Source organism: Elephantulus edwardii, unplaced genomic scaffold (assembly GCF_000299155.1).
Source record: "Elephantulus edwardii isolate Elephantulus edwardi_28Jun2011 unplaced genomic scaffold, EleEdw1.0 scaffold00361, whole genome shotgun sequence".
Lineage (NCBI taxonomy): Eukaryota > Metazoa > Chordata > Mammalia > Macroscelidea > Macroscelididae > Elephantulus > Elephantulus edwardii.
Genome location: NW_006400111.1, coordinates 1,228,856 through 1,237,583, shown reverse-complemented (window position 1 = coordinate 1,237,583; position 8,728 = coordinate 1,228,856). Strand labels below are relative to the sequence as shown.

Sequence of the window (8,728 nt, the reverse complement as noted above, 5' to 3'; positions counted from 1 at the left end):
TGGCCAGGAGGAAACTGAGGAGAAAATTGTGGAGGAGGAACACCTGGAGGAAGAGGAAGTGTATGTGGAGGAGGTGGATACAAAGGAGGTGGTGGAACAGGCACAAAAACTGGAGTAGCTGGTAGTGATGGGCCTTGTGTCCTCTGTGATCTCTCACTGTGGTGGCGTCCACGGTTTATACTTCTGTAGAAAGAAATTCCAAGATGTTAGTCCCCAAATTAAAATCACTTTAAATAAGCAAGCAACAATTTAGAATTTTTTTCAAATTTAAAATTTCTCATATAATCAAAACTCAAATCCTTTGCTGTTGATTCTGATTCATAATGACCTTGAAGGTCAGAGCAGATCTCCCTCTATGGTTTCTGAGACTGTAATCTCACAGAGACAGACAAGCCCATCTTTCTTCCATTGAGCAGCTGGCGAATTTGAGCTGCTGATTTTCAAGCTAACACTAGCTAAGCACTTAAGGACTGTATCACCAGGGCATCCTCTCTATCTTGGCAATATTATATTTAAGTAATTTTCCCCCCTGAAATTCAGATTTTTTTATTATTCCACAACAGCTTTACATGCTATGACTTATCGTGTCTTAAAGGACATGCACTGAATGCCTCTGTGAATTGCATATGCTCCTGTTCTTTAACAAATGTCAAGGGCCAAAATGTAAATGAAGAAAACCCACATACTGTAATCTTAATTATTTTTTTTTAATTTTAATCTGCAGCTTGAGACTCAGGCCTAGTTTTAAATTTTCATTTTTTTTGTCAAACATTCTTTTTTTTTACATTGTAATCTTATTTTTGAGGTATGAAGTGGATGTAGACTGCTCAAATAATAATACTGGTTTTGATGTTTATTAACTAGCACCTAAAAATCAAGTGTTTTTCCTCAAAGATTTAAGCACAAATAATACTGCTATCCAAAGCCTGAAATACACCTCATCAAAGAAATTTAACTTATTTCTCTAGAGCCAACGGATTCCTTAGAGATCTCTGGTGGTGTAGTTCATAAGGCGATGCACCACTAACCCAAAGCCCTCACCTCTCTAGTAGTTCAAATCCACCAGTTCTGAGGAAAAAAAGATAGGCAATTTTTCCCCCTTGTGATTCACAACCTCAGAAACCAAATGGAGTGTCAACTATGAATCAGTCTCAACTCAACAGCAATGAGTTTTATAGGTTCTTTAAACTATAGTAGTTAGTACTGTGGCCTAATGGCAAGAAGCTGTGCTGCAATCCCAAAGGCATGTGATGTGGTTTGAGGCCACAAGCTGCAGAGTGGGAGAAGAGTGGGCAATCTCCTCAAGTGTGACTAATTGCCTATGAAAAATTGCCAGAGGGTCAGCTATGGGTTGGTTTAAAATCTATGGTAAACAAACAACAACAACAACAACAACAACAACAGTTTAAAGGGTTCTTTAGAGGTAAGTGGTATTCAACAGTAGCAGCAGGAGTTTAAATTTTAAGCTGCTTTTCACTCAGAAAGCCCTGACATAGTATCTATTATTTTCTATTAACATATGATCTAGTTATTGATAGTTAACTTTCTTAAGTTTGGCAATTCTTAATGGAGCACTAGAACGTTTAACATCCTTGTTATAAAGTTAATTTGGAGGTTCCTTTTCCCTGGTGACTCTGTGACCTGGTTCAATAAATATGGTGTCTCTTATTTCTCCATACACTTCAATGGATTATGTCTCAGATTAATAAAGTCTGTGCCTGTCAAGGTCAGGAGCTCCCTACCAATAACAATCTTCTGGAGAAGAGAAGGTGTGGGAAGACTGGGGCAACTGAGTCTAGATTAGAAACAAAGATAACTTTTCTTCACACTTGGTAGCTAAGCCTATTAGCTTTCATATGATTAGTCTGACACCTGAAATATACTCTGGGTCTTAGTGATTTCTTTCTACCTCAAGTGATCATTGTTATGTGCTTACTCTTGGGAAACCATCAATTATTAAAATAAGCAAAATCTTCTTTTTACAGGCCCCTGAGGAATTAAGTTAAACAGGCCAAGTGAACTCCCTCCTCACACCACTGCTTTTATTTGGGTTCTATTTTTCTTTATGTTAACCAGATGATATCTTTTTAAGATTTTCAGCATGCCTACCTGTAGCAGCTCCTCTCTCCTCTTCTAATTTGCTGTGGTGGAGAAACAAGATATCCAAGTTTGTTGGAACTAGGCAGGGGTAGGGAGGAAACAAAAGATAAAACTGGCTTTAAATATTCTCCATAGGTCTAACACATTACACCTCCATAGTGTAAAACAGCTATTTTGACTATTCGGAAACTTTTTCTCACTACTCCCTGGTCTCTGTAGACTTATTGATAAAGGAAAGAAAAAGCCATTGTCTCTACTGGGCACTATGTTAACATAGGTAGCACAATTCCAATTCTATAGTTGAGGAAATAGAGGCTGAATTTTTAAAAAGTACTCAACCAACTAATCTGTTGTAAATGGAGGAGCTGGAATAAAAAGCTAGGTCTGTCTTTAAATCCCATGTTGTTCCCACTGATGGATTCTGTTAGTGTCTCACTTAATATATTTTCTTGTATGAGTTGTTTGGTTTATCTTACAAACCAAAATATCAGAGTTTATAAAGCAATTGGTTCAAATCCACTAGCTGTTTCACGAGAAGAGGATGGGCAATCTCCTCCTGGGTGATATTATTGCCTCTAACAACCTACTGGAGGGCCAGCTATGAGTTGAGTCTGACCCGATAGCACACACAACAAAGGAAGTTACAGAAACAAAAATGAACATATAAGCAGAAAGATGGTATTTAAAAATAAACCCATGACATTTAAAAATATTCCATAAATACATTTAGAATATAAAGGTCTAAGACCAGACTTACTGGTCTCAAAGAGACTGGTGGAACCCTCGAAGCTATGGCCTTTAGAGACCCGTCAAACCAGGAACGGAACCAATTTCCAGAGATTACCTTTCAGCCAATAACAGGCCCACAAAGTGAACAAGAACCCTAGTGAGGTATGTGCTCCTCAGAACTATCATCCATACTAGATTAAAAGGGCAGCCATCTGCTCACAACAAAGTATGGCAAAAGCAGGAAAATAGGAAAATGGAAATGAAGAGTGCTATTACACTGGGAGAATTGCAACTAAAGTAGAACATTTATGAACCACTGGACGGAAAACTCATTTGCTCTCTAAACTCTCACCTAAATCGCCATGAAAATGGAAAAAAAAAGATTCTCATTTACTCATTAACTGAGATCCTCAAGATCACTACCAGACATGGAAGTAAAAGAATCTACAACTTAAAAAAACAAAAACAAAACCCCAAAACCACCAAAAAATCATTTTTATTTTTTTTTAGAATATAATTTCTCAGATAATCTTTTATTTCTAACATCTTATCTACAATGCTAACTAACTTGGCAAAGAAGTTATATAACAACATGCAGCAATATATGGTTGAGTTTGTAGTTTTCATTATCTAGTTTAAATATAATCTAAAGATTATTTTAAATATACACTTACTGTTCCCAACCTGGTCGACCACCACCTGGACGAGCAGCATTTATTCTTACTGGACCTTGGAAATGGGAAGGGGAAAAAAAAATTAACTTCTATGTTACATAAATCCAAAATTTACTTTTAAAGGAAGGTCAAAACTAACATAAGGTCCAAACTCACCAGTTGTGGGGATCAACTGTCCATGCAATAATGACTGTCCAAGTAAAGATGGGGCTCCAAGTACAGGTACCTGGTACCCCTTTAGGAAAAAAATGAAAAATCATGAATGAAAACATTTAAAAAATAGGAAGTTACAAACAAAATGAAAATCTCAAAGCCCTAAATACCCCTCTCATCACCAACTTAAACTATCAGTAAAATTCACCTTCTCTTCCATAAGAGCAGTTATCGCAATTGAGGAGGTTCCCTTTGGATGATCTGATGCAAGGGCAGCAGCTGGCAACATTTTATTATCAGCATCCCTGGAAAACAATGTAATTTATAATGTATCAAAAAGTTGCTGTGAAGATTAAGGGTAAAATAGTACCCCTTATTGCTAATTCTATTAAAATTATTACTATTTTATTGTAGTAAAACAGATTTGTATTTTAATACTTTTCAAGTACATAATTTGTAACACTGTACAACTTTTAAATATTTTTAAAATTTTAATTGTGATTTTAATGAAAGTTGACAGAAAAGTCAGATTTTCATTCATTCATTCATTGTTGCACATTTTACCCCTCCTCCTCCTCCCTGCTCACTTTTAAAACATTGTACAACTTTTCACAAATCTTTTTCAACATCCAATATTTTAAGGAGATAATGTGTTCTCATTAAAATATAATTTCTATTTTTCTTTTTAAGCCCTAGTAACTCCACAATTTATCTCCAAATTTGCCTTTTCTGGATACTTGACATAAGTGGAATCACATGTTTCTTATTTCACTAAGTATATTTTCACGGTTCATTCATTGTAGTCAACAGAATTTCATTTTTCTTTATGGCTGAATACACGCACCACATTTTGTTCATCTAGTGACTGGCTGATGGACATCTGGGTTGTTTGTACCTTTTGTCTATTTTGAGTAGTGCTAAAGGGACATCATGGTTGGTAGGTTGGAGGGACAGCATTGGAGGGGAAGGCCCTCTATGAGGTGGATTGATTCAGTGACTGGGGTAATTGGGATGGGTGTGTAGGAGACAGTGCGAATGGTACAGGATAGAGCAGGGTTTAGGGCTGTTGTACATAAGGTTGCTATGAGTCGCAAGCGACTCGACAGCACATAACAACAACTATGAACACTGATTTATGAGTCCCTGGCTTTTAATTCTTTTGGGGAAATAGTCCTGCCTGAGTTATCTTCAAGGGTACGGTTCCTGGAACCCCTGAGGATTACATTTCACAGATGCTAAAATCTCTTATATAAAACGGCAGAGTTACATATGACTTGGGGACATCCTCCCATATATATTTAATCTGAACATTTTATCATGCTTTAAAGTTTACGAAGCAAATTATTTTCCAAATTTCCCACACTAATTGCAAAATGTTAACATTCTATTTCTTCCCTGGGTTCTTGGTTCCATTCATCTCTATCTTTTCATCTTTGGTTTTTGGTAAATGCTGTTATTTTAGGAGTTCTGTTGGCCTACTTTGTAGAGCTGTGGTGCTACCCAAAACGTCTGGCCTTCTACGTTCCATGAGAGAAAGATGTGCATTAGCGTCCCATGCAATGTATAACCTCAGAGACTTGCTGGGACTCAGTTATGAGTTGGCTCCATCCTGACATCAATGAGACACCGTTTATTCTTCTAAGGGGCAAATTCTTCCCAGGCAGTGTTATATATAGGTTCTATTACTTGGCTGAAAGGTAGCCTCTGAGAGTGCCTTGTTTCAAGGTAGAAAGCTGTCTGTGGCAAGTCTTAGGGGTTTTTCCAGTCTCTTTCAAACTAGTAAATCTGGACTTGCCAGGTGACATTTAGCTCTTTGGGCTCAAGGCAGAAGATATTGTTTATGTAAGCCATTCAGAGAATGAAGTCTTTTTGGTCATTCTCCTCTGTTCCAGGAAGAAAGATCAATACTGCTTCTGAGATGGCCTACTTACAAGCTTTTCAGATGCCTGATACTATTTCACCACAAGAGAATATAGAAAATTATCTTTATGAGCCATGATTTGCAAAGTGACTAGAGTCCAAGGCCTTCAAGTTTAATACTAGTTCAATCCTGATGTTCCACCATTGTTTGAAGTCCTTTTCTTTAGGACATTCAATTATTACTTGCCAAATGAATCACCTCCATTTAGACCTCTTCCTCCAATAAGACTAAGCTGTTACTCATCAGTAGCTCCATTTTATGAGTACAGTGGTACACAAGAACAAAAAGTACCATAGGTCACTAAATAAACAATAGCAAAATATATCTTCAATCTCCTTTGTTCTCCAACAAGGAGAAAAACATACTTACCTAAAAGGTCCATCTGGTTTTTCTGAGTGAACAGATATGGACACTGTTGCTGTTATATCAGGAACAGGAGCTGGGTTAGAGGAGTTTCCAGGCATAGGAGGAGCCAAGGAAGACTGATTAGAAGTCAGTGAAGACAGGGAAGGTGCTGGATGGGTTGATGAAGATGTCACTGGGATCATAAGGGGATCCTGCTGCCTTGATATTGGAGATCTCATCAGAGGCTGTAGGTTCCGATGGATAAGTGGTCTTGGCGGAGGTACTGGGGGTGGTGGTGGAGGCAACTGTTTGCGTAGTCTTTTTGTATAACCAGTCTCATTTTTGAAGTTGTTTACAGCCTACAGAAACCAAATATCAGAAAGCAGAAAAGTTAATGTATTATTAACTATCTTAGATGCTCACTAAATCAAGTAAGAGTTAAAAACAAATTTTTAATAAAAAGGTTACCTGTCGTAAAAATTTATTGGCAATTAAAGCATCGGGAGAAACATCATTCTGATGACATGTTGGACATGTATGTTCATCTGACTCCAGAAGTGCTGTTCTTATACCTAAGCATGGAGAGATTATATATATTAATAAAATTATTAAAAAGAACCTAACACTTATAGAATAATTTTAAGAGACAGCCCACATCTACTCAGTAATATTCTGGTTTCTCAAGTAAAATAATTTTTCCACTTAAGGTTAAGAAACATTAACAGGTAAAAGCTGCCTCCTCAAGACAATCCTCTTTCTCTGTAACTCTCTTACTAAGAAGGTGGGGATACATTCAATAAACATAAAATCAAAGAAAAAGTGCTCATTTCCAAATACTATTGCCTTTACTTAGCTAGTAATGGAATAGTGTTATGTGCTGCTGAGTTCCTTGCAACTTATAGTGAGTGACCCTATATACAACTGTTCTAAACCCCGCTCTATCCCGAGCCAACCTTACTGTCTTTTACATACCTACCCCCATTATACTCCAGTCACTGAGTCAATCTACCTCATGTAGGGTCTTCCTCTCTTGCACTTTCCCTCCACCCTCCCAAGCATGATGTCCCTCTTTAAGGACTGGTCCCTCTTGGCAACATGCCCAACACATGTCAGATGAAGCTTCAGAATCTTTGCCTCTAAGGAGCAGCCTGGTTTAACCCCAAGATGGATGTTTGTTCTTCAAGCAGTCCATGGTGTATTCAATACTCTTCTCCAACACCACAGCTCAATGGCAACAATTCTCCTTCTATCATGTTCAAAATCATCATCCAGCATGTTAACTGTGAAGCCCAAGGTGTGGATCAAGCACACCTTAGTCTCCAGACTGATAACCGTTGCTCTTCAGTATTTTCCCAATGCATTTTGTCTTTTGATTTCCTGGCTGCTTGTACCAAGAGTGTTGATTATAGAGCCAAGAAAACTGAAGCTGTTAACAATCTCAATCTTTTCACCATCTATTATGATGTTGCCAATCGATCCAGTGGTGAGAATCTTTGTTTTTCTTGATGTTGAGCTTCAATCCATTATTGCAAGTGCTTCAGATCCTCCTCAGATTCAGCAAGCAAGGTTGTGTCATCTGAGCTCAGCCTCCTCGATGATGTGTTCCACATAAAGATTGAAAAGGTATGGAGATAGGACATCCTCAATTTTGAACCATGCAGAGAGGCTTTGAATACTAATGAGCAAAGACCAGATGAGCTGTGGGAGGATATCAAGAGTATCATCCAGGAAGTATGTAAAAGATCATTACAACGACAGAGGAGGAAGACAAATCCAAAATGGATGTCAGAAGAGACTTGGAATATTGTACTAGAAAAGCAAAGAGAAGAAATCAAGACATTAATTAAGGAGCTGGACAGAAGATTTCAAAGGGCTGTGTGGAAAGACAAAAAGCTAAGTATTTTAATGAAATGTGCAAAGATCGGAGTCAGAAAATTAAAAGGGCCAAACTTGCTCAGCATTTCTTAAGCTGAAGGAACTGAAGAACAAATTCAAGCCTCGAGTTGCAATACTTAAGGATGCTTTGGACAGAAAATGAAAGGATTTAGGAAGCATTAAAAGAAGATGGAAGGTGTATACAGAGTCACTGTACCAAAAATAATTGGCTAACACAGAAGAATTTAATAAAACAATGTATGAGCAAGAGCCTACGGTGATGACAAAAAAAAGTTCAAGCTGTTCTGAAAGAACTGGTAAAAAATAAGGTCCCAGGAATTGACGGCATACCAATTGACTTATTTCAACCAACAGATGCTTCCCTGGACACACCAAGTTGTGCCAAGAAATCTGGAGGACAACCACCTGGCCAACTGACTAGAAGTGATTCATATTTGTTTCCATTCCAAAGAAAGGTAAAGTGATCCGATGGCAGAAATTATCGAACAATCATTAATATCACATGCAAGCAAGATTTTGCTAAAAATTATCAAACAGACATGCAGGCTGGGTTTAGAGAAGGTCGTGGCACTAGGTCCAGTTTGCCAACACCATTTTTGAAGAGGTTGTCATTTCCTCATTTGATAGGTTTTATTTCCTTGTTGAATATCAGTTGACCACAGACAGCTGTGTCTCTTTCTGGGTTCTCAATTCTGTTCCTTTGGTACATGTGCCTGTCATTTTATCAGTACCATGTTATGTTGGTTACTACCACTGTGTAGTAGGTTTTGAGGTCAGGGAGTGCTATGCCTCCCACTTCGTTTTTGTTTTTCAGAAGTGCTTTGCTTATTTGGGATCTCTTTGCTCTCAAGACAAACTTGACAATTTCCCTTTGGATCTCCTCTGGTATCTGTATTGGGATTGTGTTGAA

At 37.8% G+C, this 8,728-nt stretch overlaps 1 pseudogene; it reads right to left on the bottom strand.

Moving 5' to 3' along the window:
- The window catches only part of LOC102863638, a 107,401-nt pseudogene that overhangs the window by 93,603 nt on the left and 5,070 nt on the right, over positions 1–8,728 (bottom strand).